Here is a 27,850-nt window from a genome sequence, read left to right as displayed (position 1 = left end):
AGGCTACCGTGTGTATCATGATTTACCTGTTTCTTGGTCTCTAGTCATTCCCAATGGTGCCACTACAGGGTGGAGTGGTATCCCTGTGGGCTGGTGTCTTCTATGGGCTGATTTTAGCTCCTTCTGTAAGATCCTCCTTCATGGGTGCCTGCGCCTGTTCTGGTTAGTATCTATGTTTGGGCCGCCATTTTGAGAGGTCTATATATAGCTCTCTAGTAGTCCTTTTTTAGTGTTTATGTCATTAAAGGGCCTCTACTTCAATTGTGTTCTCTGGCTCTGCTATTAACAGTCAAAAAGAAGGTTGTGCCGATGATTATAAATTATACATTAGGGCGATCAGATTTTTAACCAATCTATAGACTCGTTGAGTCCTATTTTGTCACTTTTAGTTAAAAAAATTAATCTCTGTTCTTTTTCAAGTAGGATTCTATTTTTTGTATTGTGATCTCTCCCTTGTACCATTAGTAAAACGGTCCAGCTGAAGTTTTCATAACCATGTTGTGCTTCCCCAAAATGTTTTACTAGAGGTGCGTTAGTGACTTTATTTTTCAAACAGCTTTTATGTTCAAGCATCCTGGTTTTTACCTTCCGGTTTGTTTTCCCTATGTAGTGTTTATTACACGGACATGTGATCATGTATACTACATATTCAGAATTGCAATTAGTCATTAGTTTTTGTTTCCAAGGGGTGAGTAACCCTATGTCTATTTCTTTAGTTTTTTGGGTTAATTTACACATTGCACAATTAGTGCATGGGTAATGTCCAATTATAGGTTTAAGTCCCCAGGATTCAGTCAGGCTCAGGGTTTTTGTTGGTTTTTCTTTGAGTTTGTTACTACTCACTCTGTTCCCAATCGTCTTGGATTTTTTGTATGCAAAAAGAGGAACAGGAATCCCTATTTCACTCTTCTCAAAGATTTTCCATTGGGTTTTTACTATTTGGCTAATTTTCAGACTCAAATTAGAGAAAGTGTTAACACATACTAGCATATCTTGTTGCGGTTGTTTAATTTTTGCTTCTAGGAGGGCTTCCCTGTTGTTGTTCGCCGCTCTTTTGGCTGACTTTTTGATCAGTTTTTTAGGGTATCCTCTTTGTTTTAATTTGGCCGTCAGATTTTTTGCTTCTATTTCAAAGTCTGCATTTTGGCTGCTATTTCTCTTGAGTCTTAAAAATTGGCCGTATGGAAGGTTATCTCTCGAGTGTTTAACATGATGACTGGAGTAATGTAAGAGTGAATTTTTTTCTGTTTTTTTATGGTAGGGTTTAACCAACAGGCGCCCGTGCTCATGAAAAATGGTGAGGTCGAGGAAATCGATGGAGGTTTTTTGAATATTAATGGTAAATTGAAGATGTGGGTTACAATTGTTGAGCCAAATTAAGAATTCCTCTGCTTTTTCTACTGTCCCTGCCCAGATTAACAGGACATCATCGATATACCTCGCCCATGACTGTATATGTGCTTCAAAAGGATTTGTTGTGTAAAGGTATTTTTTCTCAAAAAATTCTACAAATAGATTAGCTAGGCTCGGGGCCATCGTAGCCCCCAGTCCAGACTACGACAGAATTCAGGGGTGGAAAATGAAGCCGTATTCCTTACTTGACACAGCCTTTGCTTCGGAAGTGGAGACCGCCATCGAAGATTTTTTTGAGATGAACACTAACTTGGTACCGACATATTCTACTTTGTGGAAACCTTTAAAGCCTACATTAGGGGAATCTCTATTTCGAAGGAAAGCGGTATTTTGAAAGCAATTCGAGGGGAAATCCGGAAAAGCGAGGCATCCCACGCATCTCTCGAATCTCAGTATGCCCTTCATCAATCTTCCGAGACCATAGCGACCTTGGGTGCTGAGCTAGACGTCTTTCGGTCCCACGCGGAACACGAATTAAAATTCCTTGATGGCCCCCATCTTGCGAGAAAATATGGGGAAGGAGAGAGACCGGGCTGAGTATTGGCCAGACTCATCCGACGCGAGTTCGGTTCCCCCAACATCCCGGCTTTTGAGAGAGCCGATGGCACCTTAGCCACACTCCCATGAGAGGCATTCTATGAAGCCCTTTACTCAGAGGACGGGAACACTCCCATAGCGGAGAGCGACGCCTTCTTAGACAGTCTTCCTCTATCGGTCCTCTCCTTTGAGACTAACAGCATTCTTGAGGGACCCTTCACTGCAGAGGAGTTCTCAGAGGCTATTGGCTCGCTGGCATCTGGCAACTCCCCTGGCTCTGATGGCCTCCCATTAGAGTTCTATAAGCACTTCATACCGCTCCTAATTCCCCGTCTGATGGCCTTGTGGGACGAGGCCTATGAAGTAGGCGAGCTCCCTCCCTCACTTAGGGAAGCCATTATAACCGTCCTTCTCAGGCCTGGCAAACCCCCTTCCCAATGTGGCTCCTATCGCCCCTTATCATTGATCAACTGCGATGTAAAGATTTTTGATAAAATGTTAGCCCCTTTTAAGCCGCATATTGTCCATCCTGATCAGGTAGGATTTATCCCGGGCCGTTCCACCTCTTTGAATCCGAGGCAGTTATTTAACATCATTAGTAAAATCAGCCCAGATGTTCAAGCAGTAGCTGCCACACTCGATATGCAGAAGGCTTTCGATTCGGTGTCTTGGGGATACTTTTGGCGGGTCCTTGAAAAATACAAATTTGGACCCAGGTTTTGTTCTTGGGTTCATCTAATCTACACCAATCCGGTGGCCAGGGTATGCACCGAGGACACATGCTCCTCTCAATTCCAAGTTGCCGTAGGCACAAAGCAGGGCTGCCCCTTTTCCCCCTTAATTTTTGCTAAAGCCATGGAACCTTTCGCGGATATGATGCGCCAATGCCATGCACATAGGGGGCTGCGATCAACGGGCCAGACGGACATCATTTCCCTATATGCCGATGATGCCTTAATTTATATCCGTTCCCCAGCTATCAACCTTGCCCCTATCCTAGAGGATGTTGTCCGCTTTGGGCGCATCTCGGGGCTGAAGGTGAACTGTTCCAAATCTACCCTGTTCCCACTTACAGAAAATACACATCCCCCTCCTGACCCTATGGGATTCACTTGGTCCCAGCCAAAATGTACGTACTTGGGAATAGATGTCACCCAGTCTGCTAAGACATCGTTTTATGAAAACTATCAGATTTATCTCATGAGGCTCACTGAAAAGGTCTCGGGCTGGACGAGACTCCCACTTTCCCTGGCTGGTTGGATCGGGGTCCTAAAGATGGTTGTTCTAACACAACTGTTATATAAGTTTATCAACCTACTCCTATGGCCCGGAGACGGCTTCTTTCGGGCACTGACTCGTACCATTAACACTTTCCTATGGCACTCTGGGGCAGTCCGATTAAAACTCTCGACTCTGATCACCCCCAAGGAGGGTGGAGGATTTAACGCCCCTGATTTTCTCAAATACTGGCTGATGGAGCAAGCACAGTTTGCCTCCTTCTGGTCCAATACACAGGACGCCCCTCCTCATGTCTGGCTTGAAAGGATGGCGGTCAATGACCGCGACGTCCGCTCCTTAATTCTTGCCCCTCTGCCGACCATACTGGAGTCTCTGGACACCGTTGTCAGCACTTCCCTCACCCTCTCTAAAACCTGGAAACTATTAGGCATGCCTCATCCATTCCATGGTGATCTACCCTTATGGAACTCTCTCCCGGGGGGTCTCATATCTACCAATACCTATCATACACCGGTGGGCCACAATGGGCTTCGAGGTGATCCGCTATACTTTCAAAAACGGCAACTTCACTGAGGGGTCAGACCTACCTGCCGTTCTTTGTCAGAAGCCATCAGCGTGGCTTCAATACACATCCCTCCGGAAGGTCCTTAAGGTCTGATACACCGAATTCCCCACAATACCTCCTGACGACCCGCTTGTTGCTGAATTATGTGTCTATAAATCCTTTAGAGGGAAAGTGTCCATACTATATGCCCTGGTGCAAACCCAAATGATCCCCTCCTTCGACAAATTGAAATGCAAATGGACAGAGGACTTGGACATTGAGATGACCGAAGAACGCTGGAAAAACATGTGCTCGCGCACGCACAATGTGTCCTTCAATCCTCGTTTAAAATGAATCCAGCTCAAAGTCCTATATAGGTACCATCTCACCCCGATCCGATTACACTACATGTCGAGGGATCATTCCCCTAGATGTCCCAGATGCGGGTCAGACAACACCACATACATACACATGCTCTGGTCCTGTCCCAGACTGTCACTGTACTGGGAGTCGGTATTTACCACCTTATCCGCCATTTTGGATTGTATATTAACCCCTTCCCCAATACTGTTTCTATTTCACGACTTCCCCGGCCAGAGCCGCGACTCCAAGAAGCTAGCTGGCCTCTGCATGCTACTGGCTGTTCGTTGTGTTTTACAATGCTGGCTCCGCCCTGCCCCACCCTCACACACGCAATGATTTAGGGCGGTGACCTGGGCTTCGGACACAGAAGAGATTTGGTCTATTCAACAACCGATGCATTCAAGACCCAGGAATATCTGGCTGAAGTTTTGTTCCTTCATGGCACCTCCCGACACAGACTCTGACTCTGCATCGCTGTCCTCCTGCTCCCCTTTGCCCGCAGGGGTTGAACCCTTATTGACTTAGATGTCTGTTACCCTGCTGAACCTCATGCGCTGATACATGTGGAGCCAAAGAAATATGGTGTCCTATTGGTATGTACCGTAAATTGTCATTGTTGCCCTGTTCCTGTGCTCTGTTGTGTCGTCAACCTACATAAAATAAAGGTTTAAAAAAAAACATTTTGTGCCATAATATTCCTCATATCACGCTGTGAAAAGCTGACAAGAGCTCTAAAGAGGCTATAAAAATGGGACCACAGGTGGAAGAGTGAGATAAAGAGGTAAGGTGGGCCGAAACTGTGGCATTTAATTGCATCCCCATGGATTTACAAAATCCTACCTGCGGCTTGCTAAGAATCGAGTTATCTGTTATAAAAGCATCTACATCATGGAGAATCAGTAGTGCAAACACTTTCGCAGCCACAACAATTAGCGCGATAGGGTGGAAGTTGAGAGGGTCATTCAATGGAACTTTTTTATGTAGAGGGATAATAATGGATGTCAACCATGAGGTCGGAATTGTTTTAGTTCTAAAGATGCAATGATTAATCACGCACAGTGGCAAGCCATCAGGACCTGCACATTTCGATGGTTTTAGCTTGTTAATCTCAGAGACAATGTCCGTATTAGACTATGGACACAAATCAGGAAGATGATGAGTTATATTCGAGATCTCAAATGGAGTAAAGGCCGAAGGCAGAGAATATTTTTGCTCGAAGAAGGTAAACCAGGTAGTACCATCAATGGCAGAATCCAAGGAGGCGTTTACGAGGCAGCTTGAGGTGCATAAAAGCTTCCAAATATCTCTGGTGTTACAGTCACATATATTGCATATCATTTTTTGGTTGACTTCCAGAGATATTAGAAAGTGTAATCTTTTCCCTTCAGCTTTATATTTCTGTAGAAAAGATTTCTTAGAGCTAATATATGTTTCTCGATCTAATATATGTATACTCTTCTTTAGTCTTCTTAGTTCAAAATTGTTCCTATTTTTTAAGCATGCAATAGCAGTAGGGAAGGACGAGCGAAAGGTAGAACCATGTGAAGAAGATTTAGCCAATAAAGCAATGGAGGCGAGATGAGATTTTATCATGTTAAAGTTCCATTCTAAGATTTTTTCAGGAAGACAAGCGTCTTCGTGCGAATATGTCCAGAAATCTCGGTTAACTAGAAAGGTTAATCATCTACATGTAGAGGCATTCCAATGAATGGAGAGCATAGCACGATCCACTTGAACTAAAGCTATGCCTGGTGATGAAGAACATTTCCTGACAACCAGCTTCAGGGCTGAACTAATGGGAATGTGGTCACCGAGCTGAGAGGAATGCATCACGATTGGCAAAAGTAAACCCGATAGGTTTCTTGAGGCAACTATATAGTCAATCGTGGAAGAAGCAGAGCCTCTCATTGAATTTCTGGCGCTCTTGATCAAATTCTGCTTGGAGGTGGAGTTCCTTACTGATTAATTTATTATTCTACTCTTCTAATTTGGCAACCTGTTTTTGTAAAGTGATTATCTGCTCTGAACAGGCCCTGTTGTATTTTATTTGTTTATTCAGCTTTTGTTGATCCTCTTCCAGAGAGTCAACCTTTTCCTGACACTCCTCTTTCAATTCATCTAATTGGGCATCTTGGTCAGATTTATTCTGTTGTTGTAGAGCCAAGTCCTCTTTTAGCTGTTTAATGTAATTTCTAGATTCTACCTCAGAATCTGGGCTCTTTGTTAATTTTTCTTCCACTGTTTTTAGCTCAGTCTGGATTTGAGTTCAGATTGATTTTGCGCAAGAGTTCTATTTTCTTCATGCTTTGCTTTCATCACTCCCATATGGAGAGAATTGTAGGCTGTGATTCTGACAATTTTAATCTGCTCCTCTTTAACTTTCGGAGTCATGTACAACTCGCTCAACGCTTGATATAATAGGCCACCGTCCTTGCACATGTCCATACCCATGGCGGTGACCTGTTGCATCATTTCTTCTAGCCAGACTTTCTCATCTCGCTCTGCCCATTTCCTTCTGACAAATAATTTGTGCAGAAGGTGCTCCCTAGCCATGTTGATCTCTACTGTGGCCAATTTTGGAAAGTGTTCTTTATTTATTACTTTATTTCTATAAGGGTAATCTGTATTCTGTTTTTTTTTTCTATTTTGGGGTTGAGTTAGCTTTAATTTTATACACGGGCCTGGTACTTAGGGTCTGTGTTTGGGAGGCACTTTCTACAGCGTAACACATTGTTCCAACCGCGCAAAGTATCACTACTTTGAAGGTTAGCCTGCTGTGTTAAGCTGTCACTGGTGAATACACAATCCCAAGCCCTGGCACGAGCCCCCAAGCTGTAAAGGATTCCAATTGGGAGTCACACACTGGACCAGGACTCTTGCCCTTAGCCTAGGATGAAGCGCTCAATTAGAATACTTTTTCTTTATTTTTGACGGATTCGGATTGAGCTGGCACACAACCTGTCTCACACCCCCTTTTACAAATACCCCAGGTCACAATGGACCATGAACCAGGTCGGTAGGTGGGAATACAATATTTATTTATTTTCAAATGAATAGGCGCAATTTTACAGTTCAGGTAGATAGCACCTGAGTTAAGATCTCCCCCTGCAATGCACGCTCAAACCCCTATTAATCAAATTTTGAGTGGAAAGAAAGGAGCAGAAAGGAGTCAGGGATATTAGGCAGCAAACCTCTTGCAATTGCATAAAATGACACTCAGAATCGGAATCGGTAAATAATTAATTTAAACGTGCAGTTGAATACATGAGGTAAATATGATTTATCACAGTATCAGGGATGTAATATCACTAACATCTACAAGGCCAGGTATCAACAAAGGGCATACAGTTCAGAAAGCAACTTGAAAGTAAGAACACAGTGCAGCCAAAATCACACGTTGAAAAGTTGCATTTTCCACTTTTTGCAATTTCAAATGTAAAACCGTTTTTTTTTTAAAGGGGTGAAATAGACAGAACCGGAATGCGGTTTTTAGGCTGGGTGATTGATGCACATCACAGGGATAATATAGAAGTGAAAGAGTGGCTCTAGCTGAATACCTGGATGAGATTTTTCAATGTGGAAGGAGATTCGGTTTTGGGAAAATAAATGCAGTTAACAGAGAAATTTGGTTTGGAAAGAAAGGACAAGTTTTACTTAAACTAGATTATCAAGAGTAGATTGTTAAAGAAAGACACGGTATGCACCAAGGTTAATTTGCAATGTTATTTTATTGGTTTGGTTTATAAGCACAGATCCGGGATTCAAACCTCTGTTGCTCTGTGTGGTCTTGCTTCCAAGACCAGCACGTTGCCCCTGTGTTATCCTCTGTGGCATTTTGAATTGGTGCCTTTCCTCCCGGCAAATCATCACTGCCGATTTATCAGCATTCATATGAAGATCAAGGTCATTAATGAAGCTACTTCAGGCTGTAAATAGCATTTGGAGCGTATTCAGCATACAGGCAATTAGCACTGAATTGTAGGCGTAGGCCAGCCCAGACATTTATGGTACATTTTAGGTACATCGACACCCATCGGTACCAGAGCTTGATAAAGCCCATTGATGTATAGGGAAAACAACAGGGGGGTCAGTTCCCAACCCTTACGTACCCGTGTTTATCGAAAACGTCTCAGTGCATTGTCAATTTGCCTACTCCTCACACACGCTTTAGTGTCAGGGTAGGGCAAATTGACTACCAGGACAGGTGGACAATCCAGGGACCTGAGTACCTGCCACAGCTTCTGGCGGTTTACCTTGTCGAAGGCTGTGCTCAAATCCATGACGGCCAGATATAATGGCTCCTGTTTCAAGTACACTGATTTTCAGTAAGGGGGTCCACAAGTCAATATCCGGCTGGAACAAATCAGCATAATTCCATCAGTGATTACATTTTTGTAATTTGTGATTTGAATCTCCTCAATGGTAAATTTAAATAGGATGATGTCATTAGTATGATCATTAAGAAGATGCAAATCAATGTTACGGGTTGGAGGGGCAATCTCTTGGGTCAAATGGTTTGATTTTGCATAATACAGAATGGAAAAGTGTTTAATCCACATAATATCCGGGACAGTAGTATTTAATAAGCCCCATCCAACTCCGGCACTGCAACCAAACACTTTCCGTCTGCTTCCTTTTTCTATGCCTATTTTCGTGGGGTCGAACTGATGGGGCCTGGGAGGACCGTTCTATGATCCATCTATTTACATCTCCAATACACATACATTACAGAACTTGCTGCCATAAGTGTATGTTTTGAATAGTTTACATGTCTGCCTTTTGCCCTGTCCATGAAACAATCTAATACAAAAGACAGCCCCTACCAAGTAGGACTGGACTATCCATTTAAAAGTGTATGCAGCAAGGTGGCAATTTTGTCCATTGACGAGTTAATTTTGAAACCAATGGCAACTGCAATGTCTTTACATTACTAAAGGGGTGCATTAAAGAAAGTCAGATGTGAATGCGCCACTTTGCAATAAGGACAGTGAGAGGTGGACGGCAGAGAGAATTCAAGCGTCCATTAGGGGGCATGTGCGTTGGTGTGGTGGGGTGATAGTAGACAAGAGACAAAAAGTATGTACTGCCTTTTCAGACATGCTGTAGGCAAGTAACATTGCACAAGAGCAGACAACGACCTCTGGTTTGTGGTCTCTTGGTGTATGTAGGATTTCTATTATCAATTATATGAATACCTGTAAATGTGAGGGCAGTCTCAGGTGTGTGTTTACCTGGGCATTTGGTGTCAACAACTTGTCAATCATGTGCCAGATTCTGAAAAATTAGCACAAATGAAAAAAGTGCAAAGGATATGCATTTTTCATTTGCACTCATTGCTGAAATGCGCAGGTCACCTTATTCTCAAGGGTGGGCTGCGTATTTCAGGAGGGGCTGGACAGTGGTGCAAATGACTGAAATAAAAACATGCCCATCCCTGTTTGGGGATGGAAATGCAAGTATGACAGCCGCAGATCAAACTGCGATTGTCAGACTAAAAGAAAAAATCATGACAGTATCAGAAATTACCCTGCTATGATTGGTGTCTCCTCTCGTGGCAATTCCCAACAGGTACTGGGGGACGACCCTCATTTCTGTGCATTTAAAAGCTCATCCCATTTGTGAATTTAGGATGTGCTTTTAAATGCACAGAAATATCTCCTTATTTGCGCAAATGCGCAAAGGTGGAAAATAGGCGTCTGTAGGTTCACTCATTCAGATGCCCTTTGTGATTTAGGCAGCTCCTTCTTAGGCGCAAGTGAGGAAATGCACTTGCACATCTCACTTGAGCTAAAAAAGTTTTGAGAATCTGGCCCCTTGTCCTTTTATAGTAATAGCCGGTTTGTCATTGTAATACCTCTCATATGAAGTGAATAATTCTGAAGTTATGGTAGTAAATGGTATGTACTGCTTGTTTTGTTGATGTTTTAACATTATAAATGGAAACTGAAACAGACACACTTGGAGCAACACTGAGCCTTGTGTAGAGCGTCAGAGTGCAATGTAATGTTCACTTTGTACTACAGTGCATTGTGACCTGTGGAGATGGGTTGGTGCTCTTCTAAGTTTATGTACCCTCATAGAGGTGCCTGTCTGCTTGAAACCACCCCTACATAACACTCTCAGCTGCCTCACAGAAAACATGTGGTCAGAGTCAGTTAATGATGGTGTGGGTGCTGCTACCACATTGACTGACTGGTAAGTGGTCACCATGGTGGTGTTAAAGTTTCGAGCCTTGTCTAAACTCAGGTGAATTTTTACCCCATCCAAGGTAATAACCAGGCCTCAGCCTATGGGTTCAAAAGGAAACGTGGACAAAGATAAATAGGAAGGGCAAAAGGGTGAAAGCAAGAGACAAGGCATATGGAATCAAGCAGCTGTTGCCACTTGCTTAAGGCTTAGCTGGTGGGTTGCATTGGAATCAATGTTAATACCTCCTGCCATGTGCATAGATGGAGGGTGACATTTATGCTTGTTTACAAGAGGAAGTGTAAATGTTGCAGGGAAACCAGGGTCCTTCTAGATATCCGTGCATTGTTTGCACTTCGAAGTGCAAACAATGAAAATTGCACAGAGGTGACTGCAGTCTTCTGGAAGATAACGTGGCCCCAACAATAAAGTGGATTACATGAATGTATCGAGCCAGACTGTCTAAGCTACACCACACTTTAAGGTTACAGGGTAGTGTACCTATAACCTTCCTGGCAAGGACCAAAACACATTTTTTTAAGGTAATATAATAGTTACAAGTACTAACGTTACTTAAAAGAGGCAACTTTCATCTGCTTCTCAATCGGTCTCTGCCATGGGACTGAGATCTGTCGAGAGATTAATACTAACATGACCTGCCTGGAATGCAATTTACAGCAGCCTTGGCAACAGGTCGCTAGTGGAACCTGTTTCCCTGCAATGCTTTTTCCATAACAGTTTTATTAACGATTGACATGTACAGAGCACTCAAAGACTCATAAGCAAAACACATTTTTCAAAGTCTTTCTCACTGGGGTGATAGTGATGCATGTGTATAATTCTAAGCCTATTCGGTTTTGCCATTACCGCATTGTGTGCTTTATAAGCCAAAATTTACACAACACAACTGGGAGGCAATCTTTGGATCCACAGAGTTCCAGAGTGCCATCAGGACCCTGTTCCCATGGGCAATGTAGGCATTTACGTGCCCTCATGCCTGACTTGTGGACTCAAGCAAAGTAGCAGGGCAAGGCTATCCCTTGACCCTCATTTCTACTCAAATAAGGATAGGAAACAGAAAAAGGAACTTTTTGATGACCACCAACCAACTGAGACTCAGGGCCTTCTACTGAAGTCAGATGATGTCCAGGAATAGGACTAAGGTGGCTGCTGGCAAAATAAAAGTAGAGGCCACAGGTCAGTTGGGCTGTGCAGAATGGAGATGGCAGAGACTGGCATGTGGAATTCTGAGTGCCTTCAGCAGCCATGTCTATTCCAGTGAATATTTCCTGGATGCCAAGGATCCAGACTGGCTGCCCAGAGCTAAAATGTCCACTCTCTGTGCTAATTACGGTTAAAGACAAATTGTATCAATATGTCACAACATTTTCAGATAAAAGTGAGAGGGGCCCACCAACACGTTTACGTCTGCTTCCCTGAAGATAGGAGGCAAACATGGCTTCTAGCCTTTTGGCTTTTGTTTGTATCATAATGGTTTATTTTGTTGGAGCTTCAGCCAGTTTATTATTGTTAGCTAGCCCTCATAGACACTTGGTGTATTTTTCCGCAGAACATAATAGCTTAGATACCACAAGTATCATCAGCTAAGTGTTAAACTAGATGTCCTATGAGCAAAGAAAGTTGTGGAGGATGCATTTTAGACAAAATAGCCAACAGCCAGAATCTACGTGAGAGGATGGATGTTACAGTGGACAGGGTGGTTTCCTGTTTGCCATTCGCAACCTGGATGTATTATTTTCGGAAAAAGGGTCTAAAACAGTTCTTTGCTGCTTACACCAGTCAGTCTACACAGTCTATTATGATCCAGGGAGTTGAAGACTAGCAACATCAAAAGACGTGCGATTCCACAACCCATCATTTCAAAAAGATTGTTTTACTGATTCGGAGTTTCCACCCAAGCACCTCTGTTAGGCTGGAATCCTTGCTGAAGTTCACCCAACTAGTGTTGTTAAGCATTTGGAGCACTGCCCTTTTGTGGGTTTTGTAAGGTCATCGTGCACATTTGAGGTTGGGTGATAGTTGCTGGATTGAGATTTAGTTAGGACTATTCAGGTGGCACATCAAATCATGGTGTTAAAAAGAAAGCATTAAGCAATTTCAGATTTAAGCAATCTTCTATTAGTGCTGATCGGTATGCAGATCCCATCCAGCATATAAGAAGAATTTGAGAGTGATTTACAGAGGGCATCATGTATGTATGGATATATGCTTGTATGTATGTGAGAAATGTCTAGCTGGACAGCAACGGGACAGTGTGGCAAGAGAAGGGGAGGATACATTGCTTGAATCAGAAAAGAGGAGACAGGTGGGAAGGTGTGGGGAGGGGGACCCAACAATCAGAGGGATGACATTTGTCCCGATATGTGTTGGTAGGTTGTTCCAGAGCACTGGTGTATAACAGGTTGGTGGCTTTCTTCTTTACCCCCTTCTTGCATTTCTTGACATCCAGTCTGGCAATGTCATGGCTTCCTGTGCCACACTGGCCACCAGAGATGGAGAGTTTTCCGGCCAGATAGAAACAGGCTTTGGTTTCCATTGCCTTGTAGTTGATCCTGGCTGTTTAGAAGGTTTGCATTGTATTTATATTTATTGAAGAACAGAGTGTCATTTGAGACAGGAATTACTTACAAAGTAGGTAATAAAAGAGAGTAAAGGCAGTCTTAGGATAAGGTGCCTTTACATAAAAGTATTGTTAGATTGAATGACATATTCCAGGTGGTGAAGGTAAGAGTATGGATATATACCAGATGGCATGACAATATATTTTGCATTGAGAGCCGAAAACCAACATTTACATATTTATAAATAATATATAGTAGTCCTGTGGGCAGAATGCAAGAGAGGTGGGCTTCGGGGTCAGTTTGGATAGGGGGTGTCTGGAAGCTCCTTCCAGTGGTGTCAGGTGGAATTATAGCCTCATTTTTAAGAGCTCATTTGAATTATGACCAGGGAGCATTCGAGTGGAGTGGTGCAAGTGGGGAAAAGGAGGAAAAGTGGGAGGAGGCGTGGGGGGGCAGGGGAATGAGGAGATGAGGAACAGAGAGTGGGCGAGGCAGAGTACAGTGAGATGCATTCAGCGAAGTAGTTGGTGGAAATAACATGGATGGATGAATAAACGAATAGCAGGAACCTCAAAGTGAGCAATTTTGAATTGAGTATCATCCCGCATGGTGACAGTGGATTGAGGCGGGAGGAACTGGGAAGTTTGATAAGGGTGGGTGTTTTTGAGGGGAGGAAAGGAGTAGAAGGTTAAATAAAGAAGTAGGTTTGCACAGAATTCCAGTTTGCTGAGCACAAGAAAAGACTATAAGGTTGTTAGTTGAGTGGTGCGTGAGATGTGTGTGTGGATTTTCCTAATGTTAAGAGGTTGATTCTGGATGCAGTGTCCTTATCCGTGATGAATTAGTAAAGTTTCAGGTTGTTTTGTTGGTTGAGATCTCCAAGGTTGGCACTATGGGTGAGGGGGGTGAAGAAGACAGAAGGGGAAAGGGTGGCAGAGGGGAGACCAGGGTTGTAGGAGGCAAAGAGAACTCTGACTTCCAGGGGTGGACTGGCCTATAGGGAAGTCTGGAGATTTCCCAATGGCCTCTGCACTCTGGGCCTCTTTTGTGTGGCATTTCCACATTTTCTCATAGGAAAAGAATTGGGCTTGCTGAAAATGTGTCATATGGGGCCACTTAGCTAATTATTTCCATGGCCTCTTTTGGTCCACAGTAATTATTTCCAGGGCCTCTTTTAATTCCCAGTCCACGCCTGCTGACTTCCGTTTTGAGAGTTTAGCAGGAGGCATTATAGAGCCATCCCATGGTGGATGGTGGGTAATCAGTTGGTTATGCGTTTTGAGATTGTAAGGGGGAAGGTGGGGACGAATACAAATATCTAAGTATCATCAGAGAAGTAATGATAGTTAAAGGTAACAAAGGAATTAGTTTGCAGGGAAGGGGATGTTGGAATGGATCCTGGGGTGAGGTGCTAGAGTCCCTGGAGACGGAGATGGAGGAGGAGAGTTCAGAGAGCTAGCACGATACCCAAGTGAGTACAGTTTCTTCAAAGCCAAGGAGGTAGAGAGTTTAAAGAAGGGAGGGAGGGAGGGATGATTCAAAACATCAAAGGCAGCATAAATGTCTAGAAGACATGAGAATGAAGAAGAGGTGAGAGTGGTGGCAGTCATAAGAGAGTCTGGTGACGTGGATGATGAATGAATGTTTAAACACTCTCTGCTCTCACAGGTGGGAGATTTAATATGCTGTTGCTGTAACTTCACGTTCCCATCTGTGCCTGGGCTGAGCATCATTGCACAGTGCTTCCTTCTGCCTGCAAAATCTTCAATAATTTGGGCGGGCTTCACCCCACCCAAGCTGGTGGCTGCTTGGTCCATTGTGTGAAAGGGATGTAGTGCGAATATTTTAGAGGTTTGGGCAGCTGCAAGGAGGGCATTGACACTCTCTAGGTAGAAGAGTCCACAGGCTTGAGTGATGGATCTTAGGTCTGATGCCAGGATGAAGGGCTTGATTTTGCAAGGAAGCGCAAGCTGGCACCACACTGTTTGTTGAATGCAAGTTGGGTAGCAAAGCAAGTAAGTTGGGGCACTGAGCTTCAATTCATTGGGTCAGCTTTGGACTGAGGTATCCCTCATGAGACCCCTAATATGGATAAATATGTGAGGCACAGGTTCACAAATGCACTTGACTTCTAGGCATGAATGAGGGAGAAGCTTTGTTTCAATTAGTGGTTGTCATTGGCACAGTTGACCTGAAGATAGATATGCATTTTATCAGCACATTGGTGCATTTGGTTTGGCAAGGAATTCTCCAAGTCACTGTAGGACTCCTCAGGTAACAGAGCAGTGGATGGACCAGTTGCCATCCCTCTGGGCCAGCTTCTCTCTTTTAGTGAGTTAGGAGGCGAACCAGAGAAGAATAGATCAGTTAACCCGATGTGGGTGGAAAAGATGTTGAGGATAGCTCTGTGGATTGCCATCTATGTGAGGGGGAGAACAGGAACCTGAGGCACAACCACACTGCGCTTTAAGAACACAAAGTATGTGGAGTATCTAGAATGTATTCTTGAAAAACAGGTGTATTCTTGAGAAACACGTGTTTCGACCTCACAGTCTTCCTCTAGGCTGAACAGTGGATATTTCTTGCGACCCCAATTAGTTGGGTGCAATAGAGCTTGCTGCACAGAATCTAAAAAAAACTAACCCAACAATGTGATATAGATAAATTCGAAAAAAGCTCTAGTGAGCGGATGTACTTTCAAATGTACAAGCCGCTCACTTGGAAATTAGATCCTACATTGAGTAATTTTGTTTCTACTACCCCAATCTTTGCATATCATTTAGGAATTTTCTAGTTAGAATAGATTATGCTCCTCAAATTAAGAAACTGAATGCATATTTGGATACAATTCCCTGCAGTATTTGCCAACATTGTAGTAGCATAACTAAAGGGAACACTATCAATCATCCATACAATGGGAAAAGCAGACCTTTCTACGATACCGGAGCATGTGATTCAGTAAATGTCATGTATGGTTTTAATGCCCATGTGGGATTTATTATGTGGGGATGACCACTAGGAAAGCAAAAATATGGTGGACGGAGAACAAATCTAACATATGTACATGTAATCAGAGGTCACCAGTACACTTTGTTAAAGCTTGGCATGTGATTGCTGAAATGCAAGTAGTGATCCTTGAGCTTGTAAGGACACCAAGAAGGGGGGGAATATCAACATGATATTACTTCTGAAGGAAGTATACTGGATTGATAGACTTGAAACTATGTCCCCCAAAGAAATCAATACAGACTGGGATTTGACTTGCTTCATTTGAGTCAATTTATATGTTTGCCTGAATTTAGTTGCTACCATTTGAAGGTGTCATAAGGGAGAACAATGGTTTAGAATGAGATAATGTTTTAGGTGTATCATTATGTTTGAGTAACAACAATGAGATGCATATGTTAATATAATTTTTTGTAATCATAATTAATGTCTCAAGTTGGGATGATTAAATGAAGTTGTTGGACTTCTTGAGTGTTTCATTACATCTTTATAAAGTGATGTTTTATTGTATGTACATGATATAATCTGTGCAATAACTATGCAATGAATACGCGGATGTGACTTTGATATGAAACGTTATTGTGTAGATTGCAATGATTTAATTTGAACATGTTCATTATCTCTTCATAATGTCCAAGCGTTTGACTATTTGGGGATTCAATTTTCAGAAACACCCACGGGGAAGATGCACCTAAATAAACAATCAGCTAAATTATCACAGCAAATTGGGGGAATTTTTCGCTTTATTTCATGGTGTGAGGGCCAACCACAGGATGCCGTGGTTAAGATCTATGTGGCCCAGTCAAAAGCGGTTACCCTGTATGGTGCACAACCATGAGGCTTGCAGAGGGCTGACGAGATACAACTAAAGGAGAACCAGTTTCTTAGACTATGGGGCTCCCGAGCTACTCCCCCTGCTTGTCCATTCACAGGGAACTAGGTCTGGAATTGTTGGCGGACCAGTGGGCTTTGGCCCCCGATCATTTTTTCAGTTCGGATTTGGGCGAACGCATTTGCCACACGCTGCCATACCATAATAAGGTCAGTTATGGCAAGGGTCAGCTGGAGAAGAATCCCGTGGCTCAACTATATTGACAATGCACTGGCAGAAGTGAACCTAAGTACCCTTTCCCCACCAGTGGCTCTCTTGACTAAGATAGAGGCAGGGAGAAATACACGTGTTTTGGGAGAAGCTTTTGCTATGAAGCAACTACACGCTGTGAATGACAGTAATTCTGATACAGTGCATGCTCTGATTAGCCGGCCAAATGAGATCCAACCATACCAAATTTGGGGTACTAGTAAAAAAGATTGCTGGCTAATCACAAGGGCAAGGTTTGACTGTCTTCTCCTAAGGAACAATACAGTGCATTGGAAGGGCTATCCGGATACAGCTGGGTGCCCAGTGTGTGGGCACAACAAGGAATATTTGACCCATTTGTTGTTGTTGTGCTCCAGGTATGAGGGGAGCCGAAAAGCAACGTTATTACCAGTGTTGAGAGAGGTTAATATTCGTCACCATAGAGCTGCCACTATGTTTCTTCTGAGCGCTGACTCTGTTCTGGTTGCTTGGGCTTTGCTCTCTTTTCTGAAGAGAGCAATGTACTTCAGAACTGGGATCTTGAGGATACAAGGTGAATAATGCAGTGAGTTTTACCCCGGAATGTAATGGGATTGGGAGCCACATGTTGATGAGTATTTTTTTTCACGTGTTTATCAAAGAATTATTGAATCAGATTTCACCTGTTTTATCCATTCTACCCATTTGTATTGCCTTATTAGCATGTATTTGTTAGGTATTATGTGGGTTTTTGGTGTTATATTTAAGCTCAAGGGAAGGGTTTTAACAAATAAGTGCGCATGTTGATATGTAATGTTTTATGTGTTTTATGGATTTTGAATCCGAAATAAACATTTTGACTGAATGACATAATGTATTTCTTGATGTGGTTGGTGATATTGAATTTCTCCAGAAATAGCTTTTTAAAATGGATGCCGGTAGCAACACGGCACCACACATCATGCCACACCTAGCCTGGCATTAAGTCTGGGGTGTATATTTCTATAAATTATGTTTCATTTTATGTACTTTATATTGTCTATGCTACTACAATGAGATGAATGTGCTGATATGACCTTGGTGTGAGAATATTATTTGTGTCCAATGTAATGATTTTAATTATATTTAGGATACTTAGTGTCATGTCATGATGTATTTACTTCATTGGTTCAATGAATGTGTATTTATGAGATTTAGAGCCATAGTTTTTGAAGATGACTGCCGTGAGTTACACAGTGTCATACATGATGCTGTGATGTGATGCAGACATCGAATCATCTTATATTTGGAGTTTCAATTGAACCGATGCCAGTCGGACAGCGATGCATGTGACATTGTCACGTGATTATGATGATGTGTGGCAGAGAGCCTTTTTGCCAGATTGGGTTCTCTATGAATTATGATCATGTAGATTAAGGGATGCAATTTCCTGGAGATTCATTATCAATAAAGGGCATGGATGGGATTGAGAATATGGGATTCATTCATTCTGCTTGTACTAGGGTTTAGTACTTAAAGATGATTTGCAACATCATGCAGTGTGTCATCAAGATGCATGTGGGGTCTTGTGACCCAGTGGTCTGATTTAAAAACGAACATGGGGCAAGGAGCTGGTTTTCCAGCCATCTTTGCCCCATTGCTCATTGTTTGATTTAAAACAGGTAAGAATTTTGGGAAAGAGAACCCAGCAGCATGTTTTTATGTTTCAGTATATTAAAGGAGACTAATTTGAGTTTTATTGGTTTTCAGCGGTATTCGAAAGGATTTCCACTTTGGGCGGTCTGTAAACTTACATCTTCTGCATGTTAGAGCATTTTTAGTTTGTAATTGGTTATTTATAACTTGCTTAATAACCAGAGGTTTCTAAGCAAGGACCCAGGGAATTGAACCTGGGTTGCTCCACTTCGTCTTGCTTCCAAGGCGAGCACATTGACCCTGAGCTATACTCCAAAGTCAGATTAATTTAGGTAAGATATTTATGGCTTTTCTTTTACTAATATCTTATCACTTTGGTTGGGATGAAGATTAACAGTTGCTTTCTGATTGTTTATTCTAGAGTTAAAACATTGTGGCTCCTTTGGGAGCTTAGATATCGTGACATCTGCAGGTTAGTGATATTAACTTTGACTGTTGAAATTAATTGTAATCATGTTAAATATTAGGCTAATTTAGCGTTTGCTTGTAATCTTAGGAAGAGAAGTTCTTGTTCCCCTGAAGAAGATTTGATATTCGAAACGTGTTGGGCGTGATTAGGACTGAGGTTAGTCCTCTTTCTTTGAATTGTCCTTTCAAGAAAAAGAAAAACTTTGGAAACGAAGCCTTTTTGTTGTTTTTGAAGAAACAGAGACACTCAGAGTAACACATGTTATGTGTATTAGAATTCTTTGTTAGATTGATAAGTGCATTCTTTGTTTGAAAGCTATTGGAATAATATGCGTTGATGTTTTACGAAATGTATTTGGATTGAATAATACATCTTACATAAGACAAACTATGTACATTTGAGTTTAATGAGTTTCTATGGAAGGTATATCCAAGAGGAGTGCTGTTGGGTCTCTCATTAGGTGATAATGAGCGTTTCTTTGTTCTAGTTATCTGTATGGCGGATTTGATTGTGCACCTTCTTGGAAGCCAGTCTCCTTCGCAAATGAGCGGGTTTTAAAATTATCTGAGTGGTTGAATGTGGATGGTTGTGGGATGTGCTCTTCGTCTGTGGCTTCTTACGGGACGTTCTAGAAAGAATGGTAGTTTCCTTCTTGTTTTCAGTTGACTTGATAGTTGTGGGGCATGCATTGATGCTGGATAGCTATGGCAGTCTATTCTGTCTAATGAAGAAGCAAGTGGTATACAGTATAAGCTATTTGACATTTTGGGAAACAAGGTTAAGGATGGTGGCTGTGTTATGCATGGATACATGATGAATTGGTTTATGTTCTTAGTGTCTCGTAAGGTAAGGAGTGCTACTGTGTGTTTCATGGCAGATTGAAGTCTTCAAGATATTGTTGGGGAAGATGGCTGTCAATGATAACATCTGTAATATCATAGAGGAAGGCCTAATTGGTTGGGTGAGAATGAAGATCAGGTGGATGTATGCTACCCTTGTGTGTATGAGCAGGAGGCAGCAGGCAAACAGTTATACGAAGGTAAGGGTAGAGGGTGTCTGGGGGGTGCATGTCCAAGAGGTCTTATGGATGGCTGCAAGCTCTCCTGTGGTCTTCCCTTTGTGATCAATGTCCTGCATTCTGTGTTCTGAGAAGGTGAATAAGTCAAGGTTTTGTGTGGAGATTGGAATGAACCATCTCTCTGAAATGAAGAGGGTGTAGATCCTGTGTGTGTCTATCAATATCCTTGAGCAATTGTGTATTTCATGAATGGGGTTGTGGGCCTTTCCATGCATTGACACGTGTGCCCCGTGTTCAAAAATAGGATGCACTTTAAGTGCATGCAAAAGGTATGCATACCTCTATTTTGTTCTGAGCAGGCACAGAGGAATGCACAACAAATAGAAGGGTGATTTATGTATTTGTTTCAGGTTGTGGCAGCAGTGGAATTGGTTGCTGCTGCTCTGCTGCCCTGCTGCCCAGATGTCTAATGATTTTATTGGGGTAGGAATGTATTTAGTGTTTTCAGAATTCAGTTGGAAAGTGCCACCAAAGGGTGCCATGCAGAACTGTGCTCACAGCATGCACATGGGTGCTGTGTGCCTACGTATGTACTGTTTTAAACGTCCCTGCGTCACTCACCTAGCATAATGTGAGAAAGCACCTGCATACATGTTCAAACTGGCAAAGAGCTACACTTCAGCCCAACAGCTCAGGTACAATGCTGCCAACAATCTGTACCTTCAATCATAACTAAAGTGAGGCATGCTGGGAGAAAATGGGCAACACTCCTTCTGAAGTTATGGGACGAACAACCACAGAATGTGAAACAGCAACCCTGCTTGAAATCCAGGAAAGCCGTGAAGATGGTGTTCAAGAAAATCCTTCTCCCTCTAAACAGAGAACTATAAGTGAATGCAGATTGCCCGTGCAGACCTCAATTGCAAAGCATGCTCTCAGCCCAGCGGCTTCTGGAATGTGTCTTAAGGTTCTGTTGTGATGAGGACTACTGTGTTTACTCTTCAATAAGTGTGAATGTAAGAGCTTACTATAGTGTGACCCTAGCGTCGGAGCAACATAGTGCTGCTCAATAGTGGGCGTGGGGGGAGGGGCATAAAATGTAGAAGGTGAGGGGGTCGCTAGGGCGAGAGGCTACTCACACGCTTTCCCGGTTCTCCCCTCTCCTTCTTTGTCAGTGCTCGGAAGTGGCCCTGGACGTTCCTTTTTGCTTTGAGGGTATGTAGATTTGGGGGCTGATGGGAGAGCTTCCACGGGGCACACCAATCAGATGCTTTATAATGGAGTATGCCTGATGACTTATTCCTTTTTTTAATTAAGAAAATGATTAGAACTGCATCTGCTCTCATTTACTGCAAAGTCCTCGTGGCTCTCCTGGACAAGTCACCATTTAGCTCCTAATTTAACGTTAGTGTTTTCCCCAGCATTTGTGAACACGCTGAGTTAATATGCGTGGGTATTTGAGCGGATCCCTAGCCAGATGTGTGGGACACCCTTAGACTGTGGACAAGAGAAAGCATCCAGGCTGGCCATGTCTGGTCACGGAGAGCTCCGCTGCAGTTTGACTCTCTCAAATTGCTTCTATCAAAGCAGCCATTAAAAGTTTCATGTAACTGGCCTATATTAATTAAAATCTCGAGTATTAATTAAAGAAAAAAAAGGCAGAGCAATGTTATGCAGTGTTCACCATTGCAGAAATAATGGATCGATCCTGCCGAAAATAAGATGAAACGATCCTCGCAGTTTTTGGGTTGTCAGCCTCTAAAAAATTAGCCTGATGTTTTAATTGAAACAATATTTTTCTCCATTCATATCTCATTCAAGCCTGTATCGCACGCAGTTTAAAAAAAACGTTCACATATTTCCTACTCGTACTGGATAATTATTTTCAAATTAACATCTGTGCCTAAATTCAATGTAAATGAGTAAACAAATTATAATGACCTAATGGCCACGGTGCTCAATTTGAATGAGCTGATAATGCTGTCACTAGCCACCGGTCTGCATAATGTATAGTTGGGAAGAATGTCCTCTATGTGTATAAATAGCAACCATAGTGAAGGGCTATATAAAAGGGATATATACAGATATTATGCACGATTGTATGTTTATCTTAGTTTACGTGATCTTATGTTGTTAATCTTTATATAAAGCAGCTGCGGCAATTTTTATGGTGTCTTGGTGCCTTGTGATGTTAATGTTAATGTTAATGTTAATGTTAAAGGGTGCTTCTACCGCGCACAGTCACCGCCGGAGTGGTCGCCAGGTGCTCTGGCAGATCTGAAAAGGAGGATGTGGAAATTGGGAGGGCTCTGGGAGGGGATAGCACAGTATAGTGGTAATAAGAAAGTGAGTGTTGTGATGTGCTGTTGTCAGCTTCAGTTCGGTTTTCACCGTTCGCTGAGTTTAGGAGCGATTTTTGGGTCGGTGCCATTGTCATGTGCTGTTGTGCCGGGTTATGTGTTGTTTGTATGTTGTTGTAGTGCAGTGAAGTATGTGCCGATTGCTGTGCAGAAAGGTGGCTGTTTGAGTTTCTGTTTGAGAAGTGTAAGTGGAAAATTGAGGTTTCAGAGTTAGGTTAGCAGGGTTTTCTTTACCTCTTTTTTTTTGGTTTCTGCGCTCAGCATCTATGGCCATCCTGTGTGTTTTGATCTTGGTTGACAGCCTAGTTTGCAGGTACGTTGCAGAGTGGTAGTTTTTCTCTGTAGAATTCTAGTGGTATGTGGGCAAGGGTGACGGAGGTGTGCTGCTCTTGGTCTGTTGTTGGATGTTATGGTTGGGAGATTATTATTATGGTCTCGCCCGACCATCTAGTGGGGGTTCTTTGCCTACCGTGGGTTTCTCTATAAACTAACGGCGTATGGACAAGTGTGGTCTGGGCCTCTTCCCCCCACTCTCCGTTTTGATTAAGTTAGGGATTATGAGTCCCTCTGTGTGCTTTCTGTTTCCAGCTGAGTCTTTGTTTCCTAGTCGTTTTTTCTGGCCCAGGGTTGAAGAGCCAAGTTTTGAGTAGTTTTCTAAATTCCAGGTGATCCCTTGTATTGCGTATGTTTTTTGGTAGGCTATTCCAGGTTATTGATGCCAGGTGGGAGAAAGATGATCCTCCGAATCTTCTTTTGTTGTACGGTTTTCTTTCTGGGAGATTGTCATTTCTTGATCTGAGTGGTCTTGCCGGATGATAGATGGCTATTTTCTCATTTAGGAACTCTGCTCCTTGGCCGTGGATTGCTCTGTGTGTTATGCACATCGTTTTGAACCTTATTTGTTGTTTCATCGGTAGCCAGTGTAGCATTATAGGGGTAATGTGTTCTCTTCGTGGCAGTTTGAGCAGCAGTCTGGCTGCTGTCCTTTGGATACGCTGAGGTTTTGTTAATAGGCATTCCAGCATTCCTAGGTAAAGGCTGTTGGAGTAGTCTTCTCTGGACATGGTGAGTTCGAAGATGGTGAGTGTTTTGTGGGTGAAAGAGGGGAATGGTAGGATCCTCTTTACTGTGTGCAGGAGGAAGAAACATTTCTTGATCATAGAATTTACTTGAGACTCAAGTGTTAGTTCCTTGTCCATCAAGATGCCAAGTTTCTTTACTATCATTGATGGTTTCGGTGCTGTTCACAGTTCTGTCAGGCATTGGATGTAGTGGTTGTTTTCCCCATTTTTGGATAGCACCATTATTTCTGTTTTGCCTGGGTTGAGTTTGAGGCTGCTGGTGTTCATCCACCCATAGAATTCTAATAGGCAGACTTCCAGCGTTGAGTTTTCTTCATGTGTGTCTTTTATTTTGTAGATGCTCTGCGTGTCGTCAGCGTAGTTGTAGCATGTAAGGCCGTGTCTTTTAATGAGGTTGATTAGCGGAGTTAGGCATATGTTGAAAAACAGTGGGGATAGGGAGGATCCTTGTGATACTCCACAGGTGGATTGCCTTGGGGTAGATTTAAAAGGTTTGATCCATACGGGTTCTCTTCTGTTTGTTAGGTATGATTTAATCCAGAGTAAGGCTAGGTCGGTCATCCCTAATTCTTCCAATCTCCTGATGAGGATGTCATGGTTGTCTGTGTCAAAAGCTGCAGAGAGATCCAGGAGCATAAGAGCTGGATTTGCGTCTGAGTCTGCATTGGCCTATGGGTTGTCCCAGGTTGAAAGCAGTGCTGATTCTGTTCCTCTCTTCGGTCTGAAGCCTACTTGTGCCTGGTCCAGCATTAGGTGTTCTTCTATGAATTCTTGTGTTATTGAATAGATGTAAGTTTTGAGTTGTTTAGCTGGGTGGGAGATGTTTGACATGGGTCTGTAGTTGGAGAGGTCTTCCACATTTCCTGCTGTGTCCTTGAGGAGTGGCTTGTTGTATGCTGATTTGAATGATCCTGGTACTTTCCCTGTTGAACATGATGGGTTAAAAAGGTATCAGTAGTATTCCATGGTGGTTCCTTTTGTGAGGATTGATTTGTGAATGTCTGGGAGGTAGGGTTCCATTGGGGAGCTTGCTTTGTTGCTGTTTCTTACCAGCTTAAAGAATGTCTCCACTGATATTTTGGGGAAGGTTCAGAGTTTGTGCTGACGATCCTTTGCTGGCAGGGTGGGTAGTGTGTCGTCATTGATTGGTCTGCTCTGTATGATTTGGTGGATGGTGTTGATTTTGTTTTTCAAGTGGTCTGTGAGGTTGTTGCATAGTTTGAGTGAGGTAATTGGTGTATTGTTGCAGCAAAGGGGGTTTCTCATTTCGTTTATGATGTTAAACAATTCTTTTTGACTATTGGCGGCTTTGCCGATTCGGTTGTCATAGCATTTCTTTTTGGCCTTATGGATTTCCTTTTTGTATGAATGGATTTGCCATTGGCATTGTCATTTCTTTGCCTGGTCGGGTTTTTCTTTCTTCCTTTCTAGTTCTAGCTTCCTGTTTTCTTTTTCATGGCGCTGAGTAGCGGGGTAAACCATTTTGTTGTTGCTCTTTTTTTCCGCGATGGGGTGAAAGGTTTTTCCTTGGAAATCTTGTTGATTGTTCCGGCAATCCATTTGTGAAGTAGTTCTTTTTATCTGTCGAGGTCCCCTTCGTCCAGGGTCATTGTCAGTGGTTTGTTGATTTCCAGTTGTTCTACTAAGTTGCAAGTTTTGATGGTCCTCCAGTTTATTTTCATTATAGTCAACAGTTTGTCGGGTTGTTTGGCTGTTGTCGTGGGCAGTGTGATCACAAAAAGGATGATGAGGTGGTCGCTCCATAGGATCTGAATTGGTGGTGTTGTGGTGATGAGGTTTTTGTTGGTGAAGATTGAGTCTAGCCTATGTACTGCCATATGAGTTGCTCCTTTGACTCGCTGAGGTAGTTTCATTGTCTTCAGTTTTTTGGCTAGTGATTTTTGTGAGTTAGCGGTTTCTTCATTAAAACAGATGTTAAAGTTTCCCACGATTATCCGGTGTTCCGGCTCGATGGCTAGGTTGGTGATGGCTTCAGTGAAGGCGTCCATGAAGGTTGCATCGTATATCAGCAGTCTGTATACCATAACAAATTTGAGGTCTGGTTTGGGTTTGCTGTTGGGTGGAGATTAGGGATTCACAGTTTTTAATGTTTAAAGGTTAATCTGTTTTGTCCTTTAGGTGTTCCTTGTAAGCTACTGCCAGTCCTCCTCCTCTCTTGTTTTTCCTGTTAGCTTTTGAGCGCTTTAAGTTATCATGGAGGCAGTCATGCAGTGTAATTTTGTAGTTTTTGTCTAGTCATGTTTCAGTTATGAATAAGATTTTTATACCTGCATCGCACAGGTGGTTGTAAATCTCTCTGGCAGGTTTGGACATTGATCTAGCATTGACTAGGTTGCAATAGATCTTTTCGATGTGGTTAGGTTTGTTTTTCAATCCTTGATTTGTCTTGCGGTTGATCTGTTGGAATGATTCTGTGTTCTTGTCACAAATTGGTTGGTGGTCCTTGAAGCTTGCTTCCTTGTTGAAACGTTCTGTTAGATTGGTTGTTGGATTGATGAATTATTCTGTTTCTTCGTCTTCTCTGTTTTGCTGTGGTTGCTGACGGTGCCCTTGTGTTTTTGTGATATACTGAGTGAGAGCGTTGTTTTCGTTTCTTTCTCTTCTTGGATCTTCTCTTCTTTTTCTGAGGGGTTCCAGTACGTTTTTGCCATGCCTGGACATATCAGTGCCGTTGAGGTGTTGAGGTGTGGAGGCTGTTGCGATGTATGGTGTTAGATATAGGGATTTTTTCTTCTCTCAATGTATGTTCTGTTTGCTGTGGTGTTTATAGGAGTGTGTTCTGTATTGGTTTCAGTTTCTACCGGAAGAGGGTGTGTGCCCGAGCGGCTTGTTCCTTGTTTCATTTGTCTTTGGCTGCATCCAGCTCTGTGTCAGGGCATCTTGTGGTCCTTGGTGGTAGGATCATTCTGAGTTTGGGTTTGGGTCTGTACGAGCTTGTGTGGCTTGGATGGCGTTGAATCTTGTCCTCTTGTGCTGTGATAGCGAAGTGTGCTCCGTGGTCTTGCGTATTTGTATGTTGGTTACGATCCGGAGGTGGTGGTGATATTGTGGGCTGCTATTTTAGATTGCCTGCAGTGTCTCAGTAATGAGTTGGAGATGTTGGGGGGGTTCTGTGCTTGGGGTTGTTTTAGGGCGCTGGTAGGTGGCTCAGGTTTTCAGAGGTGACTGCCAAAGTAGTGGGTTAGGGTTTTGGTGGTTCTTTTAGGTTGGGTGGAGGTTCTAAGTGGGTCGGTGTCGGTTTACTAAGCATTGGAGAGAGGGTATTTCTGTTGGTGTGACTGTAGGTTTGGGAGTCGGATGGAAGGTTTGTATCTAACTATGGGCAATGACCTATCTATAGTTAATTGCTTTCAGCAGGTAGTTGGGTGTTGCCGGATAGTGTGGAAGGCTTTGGTTTCACAAAATTGGTAGACGTGAGATCAACACACCTAGATTTGAGATTCCTATACAGTGGTAGAAAGGCCTAGGTTTCATAAAATGGCTCACATGTGCGAAAGACACATCTAGCTTTGAGATTACTGTACAGTACGAGAAAGGCTCAGGTTACACAAAATGGCTTGCATGTGCAAAAGACACATCTAGATTTGAGATTCCTGTACAGTGGGAGAAAGGCTCGGGTTTCACAAAATGGCTCACATGGGCAAAAGACACATCTAGATTTGAAATTCCTGTATAGTGAAAGAAAGGCCTAGGTTTTACAAAATGGCACACGGTACAATAGCTGAGATAAACACACGTAGATTTGAGATTCTTGCACAGTGGGAGAAAGGCTGAGTTTTCACAAAATGTTTCACATGCACAAAAAAGACACATCTAGATTTGAGAGATTCTGTATAGTGGGAGAAAGGCCTAGGTTTCACAAAATGGCACACCCTACAATAGCTGAGATAAACACACCTAGATTTGAGATTCCTGTACAGTGGGACAAAGGCTCAGGTTTCACAAAACAACTCACATGTGCAAAAGACACGTCTAGATTTGAGATTCCTGTATAGTGGGAGAAAAACCTAGGTTTCACAAAATGGCACACCAGAGGATAGCTAAGATAAACACACCTAGACTTGACACTCCTGTCCAGTGGGAGAAAGGCCTAGGTTGCATAAAATGGCACACTCTACAATAGCTGAGAAAAGCACACCTAGATTTGAGATTCCTGTTCAGTGGGAGAAAGGCTCACGTTTCACAAAATGGTTCACGTGTGCAAAATACACATCTAGATTTCAGATTCCTGTATAGTGGGATAAAGACCAAGGTTTCAAAAAATGATACACCCTACAATAGCTGAGATAAACACGCCTAGATTTGATATTCCTGTACAGTGAGAGAATGGCTCAG

Source organism: Ambystoma mexicanum, chromosome 6q (genome assembly GCF_040938575.1).
Source record: "Ambystoma mexicanum isolate Mex_15411 chromosome 6q, UKY_AmexF1_1, whole genome shotgun sequence".
Classification (NCBI taxonomy): Eukaryota; Metazoa; Chordata; class Amphibia; order Caudata; family Ambystomatidae; genus Ambystoma; species Ambystoma mexicanum.
The sequence above is the reverse complement of the archived record's forward strand: the minus strand, read 5'-3'. Positions refer to the sequence as shown.